The sequence below is a fragment of the Triticum urartu genome, chromosome 3A (assembly GCF_056163025.1).
Source record: "Triticum urartu cultivar PI428250 chromosome 3A, HENAU_Tu73, whole genome shotgun sequence".
NCBI classification, from domain to species: domain Eukaryota; kingdom Viridiplantae; phylum Streptophyta; class Magnoliopsida; order Poales; family Poaceae; genus Triticum; species Triticum urartu.
In genome coordinates this window covers 462,893,586-462,917,370 of record NC_141875.1, presented here as the reverse complement: position 1 = coordinate 462,917,370, position 23,785 = coordinate 462,893,586, and positions in this window count along the sequence as shown.

The following is a 23,785-nucleotide window of genomic DNA, read 5'->3' as shown; positions in this document are numbered from 1 at the left end:
CGGGACACTTCCACTAAACCCCTGACAGGAGGCACCAAGACAGTATTCTCATCATAAGCCATCGGAACAAATCCAAGATACTCGCGTGATCCTAAAAATTTTTTTTAGTGAAATTTGAGAAGAGAAGAGTCAAAACTCTACGTCAGGATGCCTTACCAGAGCGATGAGGAGACTGGGAAGTAAAAAGAATTCCTAAGCTCTCCGATCTATAATTCCTAAAGACTCAAAACATTTTTCTAGACACAACTCGGCTGCTAAAAACGATCAAGCAATGGGGCTCCTAAGGTCGGGGAAGGCTCTGACTACCAACTTGTAACGCCCTCGATGCGGCTATAGCTCCCACGTGTCGAGGCACGACTTAGAGACATAACCGCATTGAAAGCAATGTCGCAAGTCAGGCAATCATTACAACATCCCATGTAATATATCATAAAAGGGGGAAGAACATAGTTGGCTTACACTCGCCACGTCACATCAGAGTACATAAATAACATCCATCATACAAGCACTCATGGCCCGACTACGGCGCCAAAATAGAAGAGAACCCAACATGCGACAAGGCCCTGAATCAAACCCCAACTAGGCACCACTACTGATCATCGGGAAAGGAAACATAATAACGCTGAGAGTCCTCGTCGAACTCCCACTTGAGCTCGTACTCGTCACCTGGAGCGAAATCACCTGGTCCTGCATCTGGAATTATAGTATCTGTGAGCCACAGGGACTCAGCAATCTCGCACCCTCGCGATCAAGACTATTTAAGCTTATAGGAATGGATAAGGCAAATGTATGTGGAGCTGCGGCAAGCGACTAGCATATATGATGGCTATCTTATACGCAAAAGAGAGCGAGAAGAGGGGGCAAAGCGCGAGCGAGAATCTAGAAGAACAACCTGCGCAAGCATAACTCCAACACCGTGTCCACTTCCCGGACTCCACCGAGAAGAGGCCATCACGGCAACACACTCAGTTGATTCATTTTAATTAATAAAGCTTTAAGTTATCTACAACCGGACGCTAACAAATTCCCATCTGCCCATAACCGCGGGCACGGCTTTCGAAAGTTCAATCCCTGCAGGGGAGTCCCAACTTAGCCCATGACAAGCTCTCACGGTCAACGAAGGAAAAGACCTCCTCCCAAGATGTTCCGATCAGACTCGGTATCTCGGTAACTCAAGACACTTCGACAGGTTAAAACAAGACCAGCAACACCGCCCGAATGTGCCGACAAATCCCGATAGGAGCTGCACATATCTCTTTCTCAGGGCACACTCAGATTGTCCTAGGTACGGGTAGGCCAGCCCAGAGTTGCCCCTGGTGGCCACCGGTAGCTGACAGGTGGACCAACACTCAGAGGAGCACTGGCCCGGGGGGGTTAAAATAAGATGACCCTTGAGTCTGCAGAACCCAAGGGAAAGAAAAGGCTAGGTGGCCAATGGTAAAACCAAGGTTGGGCATTGCTGGAAAAGCTTTAATCAAGGTGAACTATCAAGGGGTTCCCATTATAACCCAACCGCGTAAGGAACGCAAAAATCCGGGAACATAACACCGATATGACGGAAACTAGGGCGGTAAGAGTGGAACAAAACACTAGGCGAGAGGCCGAGCCTTCCACCCTTCACCAAGTATATAGATGCTTTAAGATAACATGGCAATATAATGATATCCCAACAAGTAAATAAATGATGTTCCAACAAGGAACGGCCTCCAAACTTCACCTGCAACTAGCAACGCTATAAGAGGGGCTGAGCAAAGCGGTAACATAGCCAATCAACGGTTTGCTAGGACAAGGTGGGTTAGAGGTTCAACATGGCAATTGGGAGGCTGACAAGCAAATGGTAGGCATCGTAGCATTGGCATAGCAAGAGCGAGCAAACTAGCATAGCAAAGATAGTAGTGATTTCGAGGGTATGATCATCTTGCCTGCACAGTTGTCAGAGTTGACTGGATCCTCACAAGCAAACTCAACGGGCTCCTCGGTAGTGAACTCGTCTCCCGGCTCTACCCAACAAGACAAACAAGCAACAAGGATACAATCAACCACGTGCAAGACCAAGCAATGTGATGAAATGATGATATGCTATGCGGGATGCGATGCGGGATGCAAAATGCAAGATATGACAGGAAATGCAAGAACCTGGCCTCAACATGGAATTCCAAGGGTGCCACTGGATAGAGGGGATGAAATCGCTTGAAAACGATATGAAGATCATTGGAATCGGAGTTACGGTTTGGAAATGGCAAGCGATTTAAGATATGACACCGGTCTGCGATTTACAGCAAGTAGGCATCTAAACGCAACGAAATGAACAAGCTACAGCCACCAAACATGACAACAAAATACGTGGAAGGGATTCACACAATATGCTTAACAAAAGACTAGCACTGAGCCACGGCCAATTCATCCATTAAGAGGTTCAAACAAGCATGGCAAAAACGCAAATGCAAAACAGATTCCAGACTTAGTGAAATTAACACTTGTCTGAAATTTCAGATCACGATGCTCTCTTCGGAGCAGCAAAACAATATGATACATGACCTGAACATGACAAGTAGAACATGTCATGGAGCTACTCAACAAGCTTAACAAAAGACCCAAAGTGACCTCGGGCCAAAAGGGTTCACAAAATATATTAACGGGCACACGAACATAGCTAAAACACAATCAGTTTTCAGACTCTGTTAAAACTGAGACATGCTGAAATATAACTCACGAAGGCATGTAAACGAACTCGATGCACTCACCATGGTGCAAGTCACAGCAAGGAAAGCATACATCCATTTAGAAGGCACAAAATAAAAGCTAGAAATGGCAAGAACAATGGCATAGCATGCACGGATCAACTACAACAACGCCGGCAAAATCGCAAACGAGTTGACGATCTGCCCAGATTCACCACGAAGCAAAAGTAGAGCTCGATTGACTCAAGCTATGGTGCTTCATAATTGCAAACAAAGAAATGGATGGATAGACCATAACATGAATAACAAAAGTCCCTTACTGATCATCCTCAAAAGAGGCACGGATCACTAGGAAACAAGCTGAACATATGGCATCATGAACTAAAATATCCCAGACTTGGTGAAAACAACTAAGTCCCTGAAAACAGATTTACCGGGTGCCTCTCTTTGCAAGCTTGCACAAGTCACCACACACATCCTAAAAATGCATGGGTTTCACCTATGGAAAGAAGACAAAATGCTTAACAAAACATATGAAGGACTCACAGGCATAGCATGCACACATTAATCATGGCAAAAATGACAAAAGTCTAAGATGAACTAGCAGATCTGACAATTAACTCACGAAACCTCCTTCTAACAGCATTTTGGGCATCAAGATGAACTCAAATGAAAATGATGCAATGGAATGAAATGATGTACTCGTCAAGGCGAACATTCTGATATATCGTATGTCCAAAACGGAGCTACGGATGCAAAGTTACGGGGCCTCGAACAGAGCAACCTGGATCAAGAATTTCAGGACTTGGAGAAAATTCCACCTCGTGAAAATTAGGGTTACTGTAGCTGGATCTAGATCGGGCACTGTTCACCGAAGCTCACCGGATCCGGTGCTCGCCGGCGGCTGGCGTGGAGGAGGCGGCCGGGGTGGCGCGGCCGGGAGGCGGCGGCGGTCGGCGAGGCCGGGAGGCGGCGCGGCCGGGCCGGCCTAGGGCGGCGGACGGCGGCAGCGGCAGGCGGCGGGGTCGGCGTGGAGCGGCCGGGCCGGGCGGCGGCGAGGCGGCCGTGGCGGCGCGGTGGTGGCCCGCGGCGGCGCTGGCCACCGGCGCTGGAGAGGGCGGCGGCGGACGAAGATGGGCTCGCGGGGGCTTCCCGCGGGCCTGGCGGGCCTCGGGCGCCGACGGCGAAGCGGTCCCGCGGGCGCTGACGTGGTGGCAGCGGGTGGATCCGGACGTTGTCCGGCCTGTACGGACACGTCCGGCGGCGGCGGAGATGTTTTTTTTTAGACTAGGGTTTGGAGGGGGAAGAAGATCCGAATGGAGGGGGTATAAATAGGCATAAGTGGAGCTAGGAGAGTCCAAATGAGGTGCAGTTTTCGGCCACGCGATCGTGATCGAACGCTCTAGGACATGGAGCAGAGTTTGGTGGGTTTTGGGCCAAATTTAAGGGGTGTTGGGCTGCAACACACACGAGGCCTTTTCGGTCCCTCGGTTAACCGTTGGAGTATCAAACGAAGTCCAAATGGTACGAAACTTGACAGGCGGTCTACCGGTAGTAAACCAAGGCCGCATGGCAAGTCTCGGTCCAATCCGGAAATTTTTAATCCCCACACACGAAAGAAAGGTAGAAATGACCACCGGAGGAGAAGGAAGCGCCGGAATGCAAAACGGACAACGGGGAAAATGCTCGAATGCATGAGACGAACACGTATGCAAATGCAATGCACATGATGACATGATATGAGATGCATGAAAAATGAAAACAACACGCGGAGACAAAGACCCGAACCCGAGAAATAAATATGACTTAACGCCGGAAACGGCAAGAGTTGGATACAAATTGGGAAAGTTACATCCGGGGTGTTACACTTTTGGCGCCTGAAATTATATTCTGCTCTTGTACGGCCAACTATGATATCATGGCCGAGAATTTGTTTGTTTTGCACGCAAAAAAAGTGCAAGTTTTGAAAATCAATGTATCCAACTCGAAACTTAGATTGTCCATTCAATTCAAATATGGATCATTGAGCTACTACAAGCAAATACCATCATATGGTCCAATTCAAATGAAATTCCAAATGTGTTTATCCTAAATATGATGACAAAAGCAAAAAATGTGTGTGTGTATGAATAAAGTGGATGATTATAAAGTTTGAACATGCCCGTATGTGTATATCTCTAGGTTTGATATATGAATTTGAAATCACAAAATCCCGGCTTAAAATGTACCTCTGTTTAAATGAATTACAAAAGCTAATGATGGAGTCGAATTCCAAAATTCCAATCTTAGGTTTGTAATTCTGGTACATCAAAGTATATCACGCATGTTCAAAAGTATCGTTATCTCATGTACAAACTGTGAAACAAATTGATCAACCTTGAGTGCACACACTATTGACCATGTATATCTCAATTACGCTAAAGTCCCTCAAATATAGACACCTAACTCTTTATCGTAAGCCAACCCCCCCCCCCTCGTCGCCCCCCACACACACATAAGTTGTTCTCTCCCTGAAACACAAACACACGAGCACATTAACACCCCTCTCTCTTCTAAAGTCCGGACCCCAATATAGGTCTCTATCACTTTGTCTCGTGGGCATGCACACATCTCTTCCCCCACTCTCTAGCTAGGTCTCCCGGCATCTCTCTTTCCCAAGCAGACGCACTATGTAGAGTGTATCTTTCCCATACACACAAAACGTCGCCCCAAATGTCTATCTCCCTAGTTATGTGGTTCTCGCACACTCACCTCTCACACCATCCCCACTGCAAAACAAGCACACTTTGTCTCCTTGTGCACCACTCTCCTCTTTCTATCTCTCCCACAAGCCGACCCGCCCCAGCTCCTCCTTGTATACATATATGTCGTGAATCTTTCCATAGCTCCCTAATGTATCATCCTTCTCGATCTCACACATTGTTCTCTACACCATCTATACTAGATCTCTCATGAAGTCCCTATCACACACACACGATGACTCGCTTCCCTTGCGTCTCCATACATAGGAGAATTTCAAACAACATCAACATTGTCTCCCTATCTATACGCCATTTATGGACATAAACGCCCCCTCTCTTCCTCTCTCTCTCTCTGTCGCTAGCTCTCTCTCTCTCTCTCTCTCGCTCTCACACCCCTCTCCCACACTCAATCGATGTCTCTTTGTAGCGACCAGACCTCAAACGGTCTGATCTCTGTGCTCAGGTGTCATCCCTAGATCAGTAATGCTGACACCACACAGTACTCGGAGGATTTATAACAGAGTAGCAATCACACACTTATTACATTGAGTGTCTCAATAGAGAACTTATTACAATAAATATGGCTTAAGGCCATCTAATAACTATAACAGCGGAAGGCTTGGAAGACAAGTGAGTCCATCAACTCCAACGGCATCACTGAGTATAGAACCACGACCTAAAACTCCTTAATCGTCGTCTAAAAAGTCTACAACATTAACGTTGCAGCCCGAAATGGGTCAGCACATGGAATATGCTGGCAAAGTAACACATAGAGAGTAATGGAATGAAACAGCTATACTATATGCATATTTGGCTGGTGGAAAGCTCTATGGTTACAGTTTTGCGTAAAGCCAATTTTTCCCTACTACAAAGGAATAAATTTTATTTAACTATCATGGTGGTTGTTAAACATTGAGAATGGTTGACAGCATTCTCAATCCCAATTAAACATCATCATTAAACAAAACCCAACAAAATTAATTTTTAGAGTAACATGTTGAGATTCACATGATAATCCAAGTACTAGTTACTCAAGCTGTCCATTACCGGGGACACGGCTAACCATGATTAGTTTATACACTCTGCAGAGGTTTGCGCACTTTTCCCCATAAGACTCGATCGCCTCCGTTTGTTTTCTCGCACTACATGGTGTTTGAGAAGACGGATGACCGAGACATAGTCTTTCAGAAGCGCTGGCACCTTACGATGGATAGACCGTTACACCTACTTTCCCCTACATCTGCTAGTCTACCCTGTAAGAGTTCGCACGACTTAATCAACTATGCTAGAGCCCATAATAGCTTGTGGCTGCACACGGAAGTTTCTAGTATGAAAAATCTCATGATCCCTTTGGGCCTGGGTGGCGGTCCATAAAGAAAAACAGGCAATCCTGGAATACCCAGGTACCTCAATCCACCCAGATGTGTGTTTAAGTTGCCACCTTAGATAAACCCTTAATTAACAAACTCACATCTGTCATGGATACCACTCACCCAATCCACGTCTACTAGCATAGCATGGCATAATGGCAAACGTAGAAGTAACTCCCAAAGGTTTGATAATATAACAAGTAATACGTACTACCTCAACTACTTCCCATCCCACAATTTAATTAGATCCTAATCATGCAATGTTTGAGGATTGATCTAATGCAATAAAACTGGGTAGTAGGAGGTATGATCAAAGTGTTACTTGCCTTGCTGATGATCCGCGAAAGCTAGAGATTCGAAGTAACAGGCGGCGCACTCCGGTTATTCTATCGCAGACAAACAAACAAGCATACAATAAGTATTCATATAACGCACAGGTAAAACTCAAATAAGAGATCTAACCAGAAGGTTCAACTTAAGAACTCCGGTTGGTAAAAAGAATCAAATCAAACGAAGCAACGAAAGTCAAACGGCAAAAGAAACAAGCTTCGTTTACTATTATGGATCTAGGGCAATTTTTACAGTGGCAAAAACTTTTTTAAGTTGGTTAAACGGTTAGAGGGTTTTGATACGAAACTCCAGGCGCTTGAATCGCCTGATTCCGATAAACGAGCGAAAAGTTATACTAAAACGAAAATCGGGTCATGAATCGCGATCAAAAAAATCACGGATTTAATCTGAGAAAAAGAAAAACGACGAACATTCGCTAGAACGAACGAACGGACGAACGCTCGCTATTTAAATAAATCAGAAAAACCGATCTATTTAAATAAACCGAAACTAAAAAAACCGCGACTTTTTTTTAACTGCGACTTAAAAAAAACGGCAGCGAAAACGAGGTTGACCTTGGTCCGGCGGCGGCGGCGGCGACTCCGGCCGCGGGCGGCGGCGGCTCTGATTTCGGGCGTGGTGGGCTGGGGCGGCTCGGGGCGGCGGTATTTAAAGGCTGCCCCCGGGCGGAGTCCCGCTCGGGTACAGTCCGAAGTCGGTTCGCGTTTTTTTTTAATTATTCCGCGCAGAAAAACAAATAAAAGAAATACTAAACGGACTCCAAAAATCCCGAAATAAATTTTCCCGGGCTTCTAAAATCAAGCCGCACAAGGTGAACATTTATTTGGGGCCCAAATGCAATTTTGAAAAACACACATTTTTCCTAAATTCAAATAAAATACCGAAAAACTCCGAAATAAAATCTTATTTGATTTTATTATTAAATCCTCAATATTTCTTTATTTTGGGAAAGTCATTTTATTCCCTCTCTCATATTTTTGTAATAGAAATAATTGATGATAAAATAATTAAAATCAAATGATCCTATGTTCAAAATTTGAGAAAATTCAAATATGAAAATAATGAATTCCCCAACTCTCTCCGTGGGTCCTTGAGTTGCGTAGAAATTTCTAGGATCAAACCAAAAGCAAATAAAATATGATATGCATTGATGATCTAATGTATAATATTCCAAATTGAAAATTTGGGATGTTACAAACCTACCCCCCTTAAGATGAATCTCGCCCTCGAGATTCGGGTTGGCTAGAAAATAGGTGAGGGTGGTCCTTGAGCAAATCTTCCTCTCGCTCCCAGGTGGCTTCATCCTCTGTGTGGTGGCTCCACTGAACCTTGCAAAACTTGATAACCTTGCTACGGGTGACTCGACTGGCATACTCTAGAATCTTAACTGGTTTCTCCTCATAGGTCAAATCACTGTCCAACCGAATTGCTTCCAATGGCATTGTGTCTCTCAAGGGTATGTCAGCCATCTCCGCGTGGCACTTCTTCAACTGAGAAACGTGGAACACATCATGAACTCCTGACAATCCTTCAGGCAATTCCAACTTGTAGGCCACTTCTCCCATACGTTCCAATACTCGGTATGGTCCTACGAATCGTGGCGCTAACTTTCCCTTAACACCAAAGTGCTTTGTTCCCCGAAGTGGTGATACTCGAAGATAAGCTCTATCTCCAACTTCGTAAACTGTCTCCTTGCGTTTAGAATCTGCATAACTTTTCTGTCTGGATTGAGCTACCTTGAGCCTATCGCGAATCAATTTCACCTTCTGTTCAGACTCCTTAATCAAGTCAGGTCCAAACAACTGGCGGTCTCCAACTTCATTCCACGACAACGGTGTCCTGCACCTTCTTCCGTACAAGGCTTCGAAAGGGGCCATCTTTAAACTGGATTGATAGCTGTTGTTGTAAGAGAATTTGGCATATGGCAAATTGTCGTCCCAACTAGATCCATAATCTAGCGCACAAGCTCTCAGCATGTCCTCCAAAATCTGATTGACTCTCTCGGTCTGTCCATCTGTCTGTGGATGAAAAGCTGTGCTGAACTCTAGTCTGGTTCCCAAAGTTTCATGCAACTGATTCCAGAACTTTGAGGTAAATTGGGTTCCTCTATCTGATACTATGCTCCTTGGAACTCCATACAGACAAACGATTCTGGTCATATATATCTTTGCCAACTTTGCACTGGTGTAAGTGGTCTTTACTGGGATGAAATGAGCTACTTTTGTCAACCGATCGACTACAACCCAAATCGAGTCATAGCCTGAACGAGTCCTGGGTAATCCCGTGATAAAATCCATGCCTAACTTATCCCACTTCCATTCGGGTATCGGCAATGGCTGTAGCAATCCCGCTGGCTTCTGATGCTCTGCCTTTACTCTCTGACATACATCACAAACTGCTACATACTCCGCAATATCCTTCTTCATTCCGGTCCACCAGAAAATATCCTTCAAATCCAAATACATCTTGGTGTTTCCTGGGTGAATCAAATATGGTGAATCATGTGCCTCTTGCAGAATCAACTTCTTGATCTCCGGGTCATTGGGCACATAAACACGGTCTTCAAACCATAGGGTGTCATGCTCATCCTCACGAAATCCCTTAGCTTTTCCTTCGCTGATTTTCTCCTTTATAGAGGCAATCTCCTTGTCAGTCTTTTGAGCTTCTCTGATTCTATCCATCAAAGTTGACTGAATCTCCAATGCTGCTACATAGCCTCTCGGAACTATTTCCAACCATAGTTCACGAAGATTTTCGGCTAGCTCCCTTGGTATTTCTCCCGTCATTAGTGTATTGACATGGCTTTTGCGACTCAATGCGTCAGCTACTACATTAGCCTTTCCGGGATGGTAATGCAATCTCATATCATAATCCTTGATGAGTTCCAACCATCTTCTTTGTCTGAGGTTTAACTCCTTCTGTGTGAAAATGTATTTCAAACTCTTGTGATCCGTGTACACCTCACAATGATTTCCAATGAGGAAATGTCTCCATGTTTTCAATGCATTCACTACAGCTGCTAACTCCAAATCATGTGTAGCATAATTCAACTCATGAGGCTTAAGCTGTCTTGAGGCATATGAAACAACTCTCCCTTCCTGCATAAGCATTGCTCCAAGTCCTCGACGTGAAGCGTCACAATACACCTCATAGTCCTTGGTCTGGTCTGGCAAAATCAACACTGGTGAAGTAACTAAGCGTTTCTTCAACTCCTGGAAACTAGCCTCACATTCCTCAGTCCATTTGAACTTGGTATCCTTCTTTAATAACTCCATCATAGGCTTCGAATCTTTGAGAAATTCTCAATAAATCTTCGGTAGTATCCTGCGAGTCCAAGAAAACTCCGGATCTCTCCAACTGTTGTTGGCGCTTCCCAATTTGTCGCAGTGTCAACCTTAGTGGGATCTACTGATATACCTTCTCCGGATATAACGTGTCCAAGGAATCCTACTTCCTTCAATGAAAACTCACATTTGCTGAACTTGGCATACAACTGATGTTTTCTAAGCTTCTCAAGTACTAGTCGCAAATGTTCCTTATGCTCCTCCTCATTCTTCGAGTAAACCAGAATATCATCAATGAACATCACGACAAACTTATCCAAGAACTCCATAAACACTTTGTTCATCATGTTCATAAAATAGGCAGGTGCATTAGTCAGACCAAATGACATAACGGTATACTCGTACAGCCCATACCTGGTGGTAAAAGCTGTCTTAGGTATATCCTGTTCTTGAATCTTCAACTGGTGGTATCCTGATCGCAGATCGATCTTGGAAAATACCTTAGCTCCTTGCAATCGATCAAACAGATCATTGATCATTGGTAGTGGGTACTTGTTCTTGATGGTTACTTCATTCAATCCTCGATAATCAACACCCATCCTTAACGATCCATCCTTTTTCTCCACTAGAAGTACTGGCGATCCCCAAGGCGAAGAACTTGGGCGAATATATCCCTTATCCAGTAACTCCTTAATCTGCTTCTTAATTTCCACCAAATCCTTTGCATGCATCCTGTATGGTCTCTTCGATATTGGCCTTGTGCCTGGCAATAGCTCAATCAAAAACTCAATATCTCTATCCGGTGGCATGCCTGGCAACTCTTCTGGAAATACTTCAGGGAAATCCCTTACCACTGGTACTTCCTCCTGCACAACTCCTGTTAAACAATTTACTTGAGTCCCTTTTGGCACATGCCGGGATACATACTTGATCCTTCTCCCTTCTGGGGTAGTAAGCAAAATTGTCTTACTGGCGCAATCAATGTTTCCTCCGTACATTGACAGCCAATCCATACCCAGAATTACATCCAAACCTTGTGATTCCAAAATGATTAAATCCGAGGGAAACACATGCCTACCTATACTCAATGGCACTTGAAAACATCCTTGACTAGCCATATACTCCGCTCCTGGTGAGCTTACTAGCATAGGTGTTCTAAGAACCTTAGTGAGCAGGTTATACTTATCCACAAATCCCCTTGATATGTATGAATGTGATGCGCCGGTATCAAAAAGAACGACTGCAGTAAATGACTTAACCAAAAACTTACCGATTACGGCATCCGGCTGCTCTTTAACCTCCTCCACGTTAACGTGGTTCACCTGTCCCCTATTGAAAGGGTTCGGCTTCTTCCCAGAGCTTCCATTGCCATCCTGGCCTTCAGGACATTCATTGGCATAATGTCCAGTCTTCTAGCACTTAAAGCAAGTGACTTGGCTCAGGTCCTTCTTGGCTGGGGTTGATGGGTTGGTGCGATTCTGGTTGTTGCTTCCTCCATTGCCATTACCATTCTTGGTGCCGTTGTGACTGTGCGAGCTACCTCCTCCACGGGTATGCTGAAAATGTCCTCCTGATCTAGGGGTAAAACATGGCTTCTGCTGGGCTCCAGAATTGTACTTCCCTTATTCATACTTCCTCGTGCGGTTCTCAATTTACTGCTGCTTGCCTTCAATCATAAGAGCACGGTCTACCAACTCCTGGTTGTTGTTGAAGGTTGCTACCATCAACTGCATGCTCAACTCATCATTCAGTCCTTCCAGAAACTTCTCCTGCTTAGCTGCATCTGTAGCAACGTCATCTGGGGCATAACGTGCTATTTTACTAAAGTCCTCCACATACTGGCCAACTGTCCGTCCTCCTTGGCGCAAGTTGCGAAACTCACGCTTCTTCATGGCTATAGCTCCTGCTGAAACATGGGCAGTTCGAAAAGCCTGCTGAAACTGGTCCCATGTGACAGTGTTGACAGGGAAAGTGGCTGTGAAATTCTCCCACCATGATGTTGCGGGTCCTTCAAGCTGATGTGCGGCAAACTTCACCTTCTCCGCATCTGTGCATCCTGCTATGGTCAACTCTCTAGCTATCTTGCGGAGCCAATCATCTGCTACTATCGGCTCGGTGCTACTGGAAAACACCGGCGGATTCAACCTAAGAAAATGGGCTAAGTGATCAACAGGTGGTGGTGGTGGTGGGTTGTTGTTGTTGTTCCCCTGATTCTGATTCTGGACTAGCAACTGCATCAATGTGTTCTACTGCTGGATCAACTGGGTGAGCTCCGGTGGAAAGGTAAATCCGGGGTCACGTCTCGGAGGCATCTGAGGGTTTAGAAAAGATGAGATTTAAGAATAGAGGAGGTCTAAAGTGAAATCACTACCCATATGCACATGAGGCAAAAACAAACAATTCACTTCATTCAATCAAACAAGGGCATACAATCGATCTAACTATCGCAAAAGTGCTCGGACTACTGTATTTACATGGTGGACTACTACTGCTGGTGAGGTGGTCTACTAGAAATATTCTTCGGTTGCAGACTCCATGATATCTGCTCTGGCTTCATCAACATAGTCATCATCGCTATCATCTGGGTCCGAGTCGGTGTCGTCGATGATGATGTAGTCTTCCGGGCGAATCTCCTTGGGTTCTTCGTCTTCATCTACTGGTGTAGGGCCTCCCATAAATATTCCGATCTTCTTGATCAGATCATCATTATTCTCCACCAATACTTCAATTTCCTCTTCATAATCTTCACGTGTAGCCTTAAGTTCTTCCTTCATTTCCTTGATTCTTGTCCTTGCCTTCTTCAGGTCTATCATGTCGGCGCACATCTGGTTCTCCTGTCGTCGAATGTGCTGGTTTAATTCTTGGATAAAAGCTGCAATTGATCTATCCTTTCTGGTGCTGATCATCTCCCAGTGCTCATCTCGGCGCCCACAAATCTGGTAGATAGTATCCTTGAGATCATTGCGGTAGACTTCTCCAATGCGTCCGATGGCGATATGAGCTGCCATGCTCTTTCCTAGACTCCAAGTTGGTGCATCAAAAGAAAACTCTATGGGCTCAGTGACTGGCATGAACGTCCTTCCTGGAACTTGAACTTGAATCATCCAGCGCTCTTCTTCAGGTAAAGTGGCGTCGTAGGTTCCGGTGAAGCTTGGTACTCCTATGTTCAGGTATCTAGTGACTTCCTTCAAGTGTCGTCCAAAGGGTGTATCATCATCTGGTTGCGTGAACTTGTTCCTTGCATCCGCCATCCTAAAGAGTAGAAAAGATGAGAGGTCAGAAGAGAAGAGAGTGAATAGTGTTCTAGGTCTTTAGCTTAGTGGTCGTGTCCTACAGTCAGCGTGTGCTCTGATACCATCTCTGTAGCGACCAGACCTCAAATGGTCTAATCTCTGTGCTCAGGTGTCATCCCTGGATTAGTAATGCTGACACCACACAGTACTCGGAGGATTTATAACAGAGTAGCAATCACACACTTATTACATCGAGTGTCTCAATAGAGAACTTATTACAATAAATATGTCTTAAGGCCATCTAATAACTATAACAGCGGAAGGCTTGGAAGACAAGTGAGTCCATCAACTCCAACGGCATCACTGAGTATAGAACCACGACCTAAAACTCCTTAATCGTCGTCTGAAAAGTCTACAACATTAACGTTGCAGCCCGAAACGGGTCAGCACATGGAATATGCTGGCAAAGTAACACATAGAGAGTAATGGAATGAAACAGCTATACTATATGCATATTTGGCTGGTGGAAAGCTCTATGGTTACAGTTTTGCGTAAAGCCAATTTTTCCCTACTACAAAGGAATAAATTTTATTTAACTATCATGGTGGTTGTTAAACATTGAGAATGGTTGACAGCATTCTCAATCCCAATTAAGCATCATCATTAAACAAAACCCAACAAAATTAATTTTTAGAGTAACATGTTGAGATTCACATGATAATCCAAGTACTAGTTACTCAAGCTGTCCATAACCGGGGACAGTCTAACCATGATTAGTTTATACACTCTGCAGAGGTTTGCGCACTTTTCCCCACAAGACTCGATCGCCTCCGTTTGTTTTCTCGCACTACATGGTGTTTGAGAAGACGGATGACCGAGACATAGTCTTTCAGAAGCGCTGGCACCTTACGATGGATAGACCGTTACACCTACTTTCCCCTACATCTGCTAGTCTACCATCTAAGAGTTCGCACGACTTAATCAACTATGCTAGAGCCCATAATAGCTTGTGGCTGCACACGGAAGTTTCTAGTATGAAAAATCTCATGATCCCTTTGGGCCTGGATGGCGGTCCATAAAATAAAACAGGCAATCCTGGAATACCCAGGTACCTCAATCCACCCAGATGTGTGTTTAAGTTGCCACCTTAGATAAACCCTTAATTAACAAACTCACATCTGTCATGGATACCACTCACCCAATCCACGCCTACTAGCATAGCATGGCATAATGGCAAACGTAGAAATAACTCCCAAAGGTTTGATAATATAACAGGTAATAGGTACTACCTCAACTACTTCCCATCCCACAATTTAATTAGATCCTAATCATGCAATGTTTGAGGATTGATCTAATGCAATAAAACTGGGTAGTAGGAGGTATGATCAAAGTGTTACTTGCCTTGCTGATGATCCGCGAAAGCTAGAGATTCGAAGTAACAGGCGGCGCACTCCGGTTATTCTATTGCAGACAAACAAACAAGCATACAATAAGTATTCATCTAATGCACAAGTAAAACTCAAATAAGAGATCTAACCATAAGGTTCAACTTAAGAACTCCGGTTGGTAAAAAAGAATCAAATCAAACGAAGCAACGAAAGTCAAACGGCAAAAGAAACAAGATTCGTTTACTATTCTGGATCTAGGGCAATTTTTACAGTGGCAAAAACTTGTTTAAGTTGGTTAAACGGTTAGAGGGTTTCGAGACAAAACTCCAGGCGCTTGAATCGCCTGATTCCGATAAACGAGCGCAAAGTTATACTAAAACAAAAATCGGATCAGGAATCGCGATCAGAAAAATCACGGATTTAATCAGGGAAAAAGAAAAACGACGAACGTTCGCTAGAACGAACGAACGGACGAACGCTCTATATTTAAATAAATCGGAAAACCCGATCTATTTAAGAAAATCGAAACAAAAAAACGCGACTTTTTTTTAACCGCGACTTTAAAAAAAACCGGCGGCGAAAACGAGGTTGACCTGGGTCCGGCGGCGGCGGGCGGCGGTGGCGGCGACTCTGATTTAGGGCGTGGTGGGCTGGGGCGACTCGGGGCGGCGGTATTTAAAGGCTGCCCCCGGGCGGAGTCCCGCTTGGGTACGGCCTGAAGTCGGTTCGCGTTTTTTTTATTATTCCGCGCAGAAAAACAAATAAAACAAATACTAAACAGACTCCAAAAATCCCGAAATAAATTTCCCGGGCTTCTAAAATCAAGCCCCACAAGGTGAACATTTATTTGGGGCCTAAATGCAATTTCGAAAAACGCACATTTTTCCTAAATTCAAATAAAATACCGAAAAACTCTGAAATAAAATCTTATTTGATTTTATTATTAAATCCTCAATATTTCTTTATTTTGGGAAAGTCATTTTATTCCCTCTCTCATATTTTTGTAATAGAAATAATTGATGATAAAATAATTAAAATCAAATGATCCTATCTTCAAAATTTGAGAAAACTCAAATATGAAAATAATGAATTCCCCAACTCTCTGCGTGGGTCCTTGAGTTGCGTAGAAATTTCTAGGATCAAACCAAAAGCAAATAAAATATGATATGCATTGATGATCTATTGTATAACATTCCAAAATGAAAATTTGGGATGTTACACTCTTCCAAATAGTCTGCCCCCCCCCACCCACACCCATGCTATCCCGCTACTACACATGTCACACCATTCCCCCTTCCCTTATACTAGGTTTACATCATTAGTGGTCCCTCTACTCCACATACACACACTCCCTCTCACACACAAACGCGCGCACAAACACCCATTAATCTGGATCCTCATCTCTCCCCATGTCCGCATGTGTATCTCGCACACTCACTCTCTAATTATGTATATGTGTCTCCAAGTTACACAACACAAAGCCCCATGTACATGTCTCTCTCTATCCTCCACACACATAGACACAAAGAATCTGTTATCATTGCCTTAGTCTCTAGACATATCACACACGCACACTGTCTCTCTCTCTCTCTCTCGCAAACACGCTCAACAAGGGTTTCCCCGTGAATAACTTACCGTCTATTCATCAACAGTCATGGCAGTACGGCGAACACGAGACGTGAAAAAGAATAAATCTACACGTGCTTAGACCACCTAGTATGACCACTAGGACTAGAGCAAGCCAAAAAGCGCGCCGCCGTCACCCCTGATACGTCTTCATCGTATCTACTTTTCCAAAAACTTTTACCCTTGTTTTGGACTCTAACTTGCATGATTTGAATGGAACTAACCCGTACTGACGTTGTTTTCAGCAGAATTACCATGGTGTTATTTATGTGCAGAAACAAAAGTTCTCGGAATGACCTGAAACTTCACGGAACATCTTTTCAGAAATAATAAAAAATCCCTATAAAAGATGAAGACCAGGGGGCCCACACCCTAGCCACGAGGGTGGGGGGCACGCGCCCTACCTCGTGGGTCCCCTAGAGCTCCTCCGACCTCAACTCCAACTCTATATATTTGGTTTCGGAGAGAAAAAATTAGAGAGAAGGATTCATCACGTTTTACGATACGGAGCCGCCGTCAAGCCCTAAAACCTCTCGGGAGGGCTGATCTGGAGTCCGTTCGGGGCTCCGGAGAGGGGAATCCGTCGCCATCATCATCATCAACCTTCCTCCATCACCAATTACATGATGCTCACCGCCGTGCGTGAGTTATTCCATCATAGGCTTGCTGGACGGTGATGGGTTGGATGAGATTTATCATGTAATCGAGTTAGTTTTGTTAGGGTTTGATCCCTAGTATCCACTGTGTTCTGAGACTGATGTTTCTATGACTTTGCTATGCTTAATGCTTGTCACTAGAGCCCGAGTGCCATGATTTCAGATATGAACCTATTATGTTTTCATCAATATATGGGAGTTCTTGATCCTGTCTTGCAAGTCTATAGTCGCCTATTATGTGTTATGATCCGTTAACCCCGAAGTGACAATAATCGGGATACTTACCGGTGATGACCGTAGTTTGAGGAGTTCATGTATTCACTATGTGTTAATGCTTTGGTCCGGTACTCTATTAAAAGGAGGCCTTAATATCACTTAGTTTCCATTAGGACCCCGCTGCCACGGGAGGGTAGGACAAAAGATGCCATGCAAGTTCTTTTCCATAAGCACGTATGACTATATTCGGAATACATGCCTACATTACATTGATGAATTGGAGCTAGTTCTGTGTCACCCTAGGTTATGACTGTTACATGATGAACCACATCCGGCATAATTCTCTATCACTGATCCATTGCCTACGAGCTTTCCATATATTGTTCTTTGCTTATTTAATTTTCCGTTGCTATTGTTAAAATCACTACAAAATACCAAAAACATTACTTTTGCTATCATTACCTTTTGCTACCGCTACCACTACTATCATATTACTTTGCTACTAAAACACTTTGCTGCAGCTATTAAGTTTCCAGGTGTGGTTGAATTGACAACTCAGCTGCTAATACTTGAGAATATTCTTTGGCTCCCCTTGTGTCGAATCAATAAATTTGGGTTGAATACTCTACCCTCGAAAACTGTTGCGATCCCCTATACTTGTGGGTTATCAAGACTATTTTCCGGCGCCGTTGCTGGGACACATAGCTCTATTCTTTGAGTCACTTGGGATTTATATCTGCTTATCATTATGAAGAACTTGAGAGATCCAAAAACTAAGATTTATCCCTCAACTACGAGGGGGGTAAGGAACTGCCATCTAGCTCTGCACTTGATTCATCTTTTGTTTTAAGTAAGCTTGCGACACCTAAACCTGCTTCTGCTATTGATTCTGATATGTCGCATGTTATTGATGATGCCACTTCTGCTATGCATGATACTTATGATGAAACTGCTTCTATGTTTGAAACTACTGTGCCACTTGGTGAATTTATTGATGAACAAATTGCTAGGGTTAGAGAGAATGAAATTATTGAAACTGATTATATTGAAGATAGTGATGATGAAGACTCTCCCCCTAATACTTATGAATTACCTATTGTTCCTGAGGGTTATGTTCTGGATGAAGAATCTGCTAGAGCTATTCTTGCTTGTAATGACAGAAGTGATCTTAAGAAATTATTAGCTAAATGGAAGCAACAATCTCTTAATGCTAGAATGAAACCTGACCCTGCTTTTGCTACTTCACCTATCTATGTTACTGATAAGGATTATGAATTCTCTGTTGATCCTGATATAAGTACTTTGGTTGAATCTGATCCTTTTTATGGCTATGAATCTGAAACTGTTGTGGCACATCTTACTAAATTAAATGATATAGCTACCATGTTCACTAATGATGAGAGAACTCGCTACTTTTATATCCTTAAAATATTTCCGTTCTCATTAAAGGGTGATGCTAAGATATGGTTTATTTCTCTTGATCCTGGTTGTGTGCGTAGTCCCTAGGATATTATTTATTACTTCTCTGCTAAATATTTCCCTGCTCATAAGAAACAAGTTGTTTTGAGGGATATATATAATTTTGTGAAAATTGAAGAAGAGAGTCTCCCACAAGCTTGGGGGAGGCTTCTCCAATTACTTAATGCTTTGCCTGATCATCCTCTTAAGAAAAATGAAATACTTGATATCTTTTATAATGGACTAACCGATGCTTCCAGAGATTACCTGGATAGTTGTGCTGGTTCTGTTTTCAGGGAAAGAACACTAGATGAAGCTGAAATTCTATTGAATAGTATGTTGACTAATGAAAATAATTGGACACTGCCTAAGCCTATTCCTAAACCAACTCCGAAGAAGAGAGGTGTTCTATTTCTCAGTCCTGAAGATATGCAAGAGGCAAAGAAATCCATGAAAGAAAAGGGTATTAAAGCTGAAGATGTTAAGAATTTACCTCCTATTGAAGAAATACATGGTCTTAATTTACCACATGTTGAAGAAACATATGATCCTAATCCATTACATATTGAAGAAATTCATGGTCTTGATAACCCGACATAGGTAGTAAAGGTAAATTCTCTCCATAGATATGATAAAGCTGAAATCCCATTTACTAAGTTTGCTAGCCCATGCTTAGATGAGTTTGATAAATTTATGGTTAAGCAAGAAGACTTCAATGCTTATTTTGGTAGAGAATTAAAATGCAGTGTTGATATGCTTGAACACTTGGGTGATTATATGGCTAATGTTAAAGGTGAACTTAAACTTATTAGTAAACATGCTTCTATGGTTACCACTCAAGTAGAACAAGTACTTAAAGCTCAAAATGATTTGCTCAATGAATTGAATAGTAAGAATAATAATTATGCTGGTAGAATGACTCAGGAACCTTTGTATCCTAAAGGCCACCCTAAGAGAATTGAGCAAGATTCTCAGAGAAATAATATAGATGCACCTAGTCCTTCTAAAAGAAAGAAAAAGAAAAATGATAGGACTTTGCATGCTTCTAGTGAACCTATTCCTGAACCACCTGAGAATCCAAATGATATTTCTATTTCTAATGCTGAAACACAATCTGGTAATGAACCTGAAACTAGTGACAATGTTAATAATAATGTTCATGATGATGCTCAACCTAGCAATGATAATGATGTAGAAATTGAACCTGTTGTTGATCTTGATAACCCACAATCAAAGAATCAACGTTATGATAAGAAATACTTTGTTGCTAGGAAACACGGAAAGGAAAGAGTGCCTTGGGTTCAGAAACCCATGCATTTTTTCTCCCAAACCATCCAAGAAAAAGGATGATGAGGATTTTGAGCGCTTTGTTGAAATGATTAGACCTATCTTTTTGCGTATGCGATTAACTGATATGCTCAAAATGAATCCTTATGCTAGGTATATGAAAGAAATTGTTACTAATAAAAGAAAGACACTGGAAGCTGAAATTTCCACCGTGTTTGCTAATTATTCTTTTAAGGGTGGAATACCAAAGAAACTTGGAGATCCAGGAGTACCCACTATACCATGCTCCATTAAAAGAAACTATGTTAAAACTGCTTTATGTGATCTTGGAGTCGGTGTTAGTGTTACGCCTCTCTCTTTATATCGTAGACGTGATTTGAATAAGTTGACACCTACTGAAATATCTTTGCCAATGGCTGATAAATCAACTGCTATACTTGTTGGTATTTGTGAGGATATACCTGTTGTGGTTGCAAATGTTACTATTTTAACGAACTTTGTTATTCTTGATATTCCCGGGGACGATAGTATGTCTATTATTCTTGGAAGACCCTTCTTGAATACTGCAGGGGCTGTTATTGATTGCAACAAAGGCAATGTCACTTTTCATGTTAATGGTAATGAGCATACGGTACACTTTCCGAGGAAACAACCTCAAGTTCATAGTATCAACTCTATTGGAAAAATTCCATTGATTATTATTGGAGGTTTTGAATTTCCTCTTCCTACTGTCAAGAAGAAATATGATATTCTTATTATTGGGGATGTGCATATCCCCGTTGAGGTAACATAGTGTTATTCTAAATTTCTCCGGTTCCATGTTATTCGGAATGAGTTCGTTAACAAGACTTGATCAACCTTGTTAGTGGATTCCTTTTGATGATCATGAGATGGATGAATTTAGAAAACACAACCTTGTGTACCCTACTTTTACTTTCTGTTATTTATTTTAAATAAAAAATAGTATTTTCTGTCTGTTATCTGAATTATCCATGCAATATAAAAATACCCCAAAAATAAAAGTTCTCCAAATGCCCTGAAATTTAAATATGATTTTTTCTAGAATATTTGAGAATATTTGGCACTGAGAACACAGCAGGAGGAGCTGGCACCTGGCCACGAGGGTCAGGGGCACGCCCCTGCCTCATGGGCCCATGGTGGCCCTCCTCCACTTATCCTTGCACCCACACACTCCTTCTTCCTCCCACAAACACGAATATCCAGCTCAAACCCGAATCCAATCTCATTTTGCTGCCATTTTCGACCTCCTTGCTCAAAGCACCTCTCACAAAACTGCTTGGGGAGATTGTTCCTTGGTATGTGACTCCTCCATTGGTCCAAGTAGTTTTTGTTCTAGTGCTTTATTCATTGCAAATTTGTGCTGCCTAGGTGACCATGTTCTTGAGCTTGCATGTCAAATTTATATGGTTCCAAGTAGTTTTGATGCATGATATAGGCTTTAGGCACTTGTATGAGTAATTGCTATCAATATTATTGAGTTTGGCTTACTTTTATTTTGAAGTTACTAAAAGTTCAGAATTTTTCAAAGAATAATGAAGAGATTTTTGAGGAGCTCATCGAGCCGAAGCTCGAAGGAAAAGCAAAATGAAGAAGCAATGAAGCCCAAATATAATTTGCCCCGCACCGTGGAGGTTAGGCCGTGTGAATGGCCCTCCGATGAATTCTTGAGAGCAACCAGGATTTATGAGGATTTTTATGGATTGGCTAAGAATGCAGGCCTCACCGACTTCCTCCGCGACCAATGTGAACAGTATCTCTTACTCACGAATACTTTTGTGCAAAACTTCTACTATTATCCTAGGGAATCACCTCCTTCAGTAGAGTTTCATTTATATGATGTGGTTAAGAAGATGTCACTTTATGATTTTTGTCGGGTTTGTTTGATCCCTTTCGAGGGAAAAATAGAGGAACCACATCGTGACGATGTGGATGGGTTTATTGATACCATCACTGTAGGGGCAACAAGGAAGGTTTCCGATGCACGAATCACTAGCATACATTTTCCTGTTTTACGCTACTTTGCATTTTTTTGCTAGTCGTTGCTTAATTGTTCGCGGAAACTGTGGAAACCTTAGTGTTCCTGATATTATTATTTTGTTCCATGGTTTATTCTATGATAACTCTGTGAGTATGGGCGGTATTATTGCTAAACGATTAAGTCTGAACCGTACAAAGGGTCCCATTTTTGGTGCTATCTATGCTTCACGCCTTGCTGCATATTATAACATACCTATTAGGTGCTATGAAAAAGAAGAAAAAATGATGCCTACTATTTATTTAGATTATAAGAGTATGGTAGCAGATGATTTCATTATAAGGAATAGGGAAGGGGGGCTTAAATACAAATTGTTCTTTGATAAACGTCATCCGGAGACTATTACCCTGCCTGCTCCTTCCTTGTTTGATTTATCTGCAAGCCAGTACCTCGTCTCGCTGGAGGATATTCACGCCTACCAGAACCCTGCATCAGCCACAGAGCCAGAGTCGGAACCACCAGTTGATCCTCCACGACAGTCTAATTACCAGTGGGATCCGGAGATGATTGCCAACCAGTTGCAATCAGAGTCTTCTTCATCGCAGTACGACCCCAACTATTACTATGGATATCCGCCAGGCCAGCCGTGGCCATAGACCAACTTAGGCCAAAAGCCTAAGCTTGGGGGAGTACGTATTTCCCACCGAAATTACATTTATGTTCACACACTCATTGCTAGATGTCGATGCTCATACTTTTTCATTGTATCATCCATGCTAGTTTATTTCCTTTTTATGCTTTCTTCTTGTGTGTTTAATAAACCTTAAGAAAAACAAAAAAATTAGTTGTAGCTTTTAGCTAGTTTTAATTTCCATGCTTGTAGTAGTAACTAAAAATAAAACCCAAAAAGATTTCCTGTTCTTCTTTTGCTTGTTGGGAGCTTTCCCATGTAAATAGTTTTATTTCTTTTCTTTTCGTTGGGGGTCGATAGGAGAAGACCATGATTAAATTGTTGAAGTGGCTCTTATATGCATTATTGTTGATCTGACAAAAGAGCCCATATTGCTTTGTCTTCTACTGTTATTGAATGCTTGCAGATTCCAGCTTAGTCGAATGCACGTGCACTGTTATTATTATTCACATCATTCGGTCATGCAAGTGAAAGGCAATTATGATGATATATGATGGACTAGTTGAGATGGGAGAAGCTGGTATGAACTCGACCTCTCTTGTTTTTTGTAAATATGATTACTTCATCGTTCCTGATTCAGCCTATTACGAATAAACATGTTTGCAATGACAATTAGAGATTATAGTTGCTTATGCCATGCTTAATTAGCTAGGAGCTTATAATGGTTTACCTTGTGTGCCAATATGCTATTAAAATGGTTGTGATGTGGTATGATAGGGTCGTTGAGGGAGTCCTGGATTAGGGAGTCTCCGGACAGCCGGACTATCTCCATTGGCCGGACTGTTAGACTATGAAGATACAAGATTG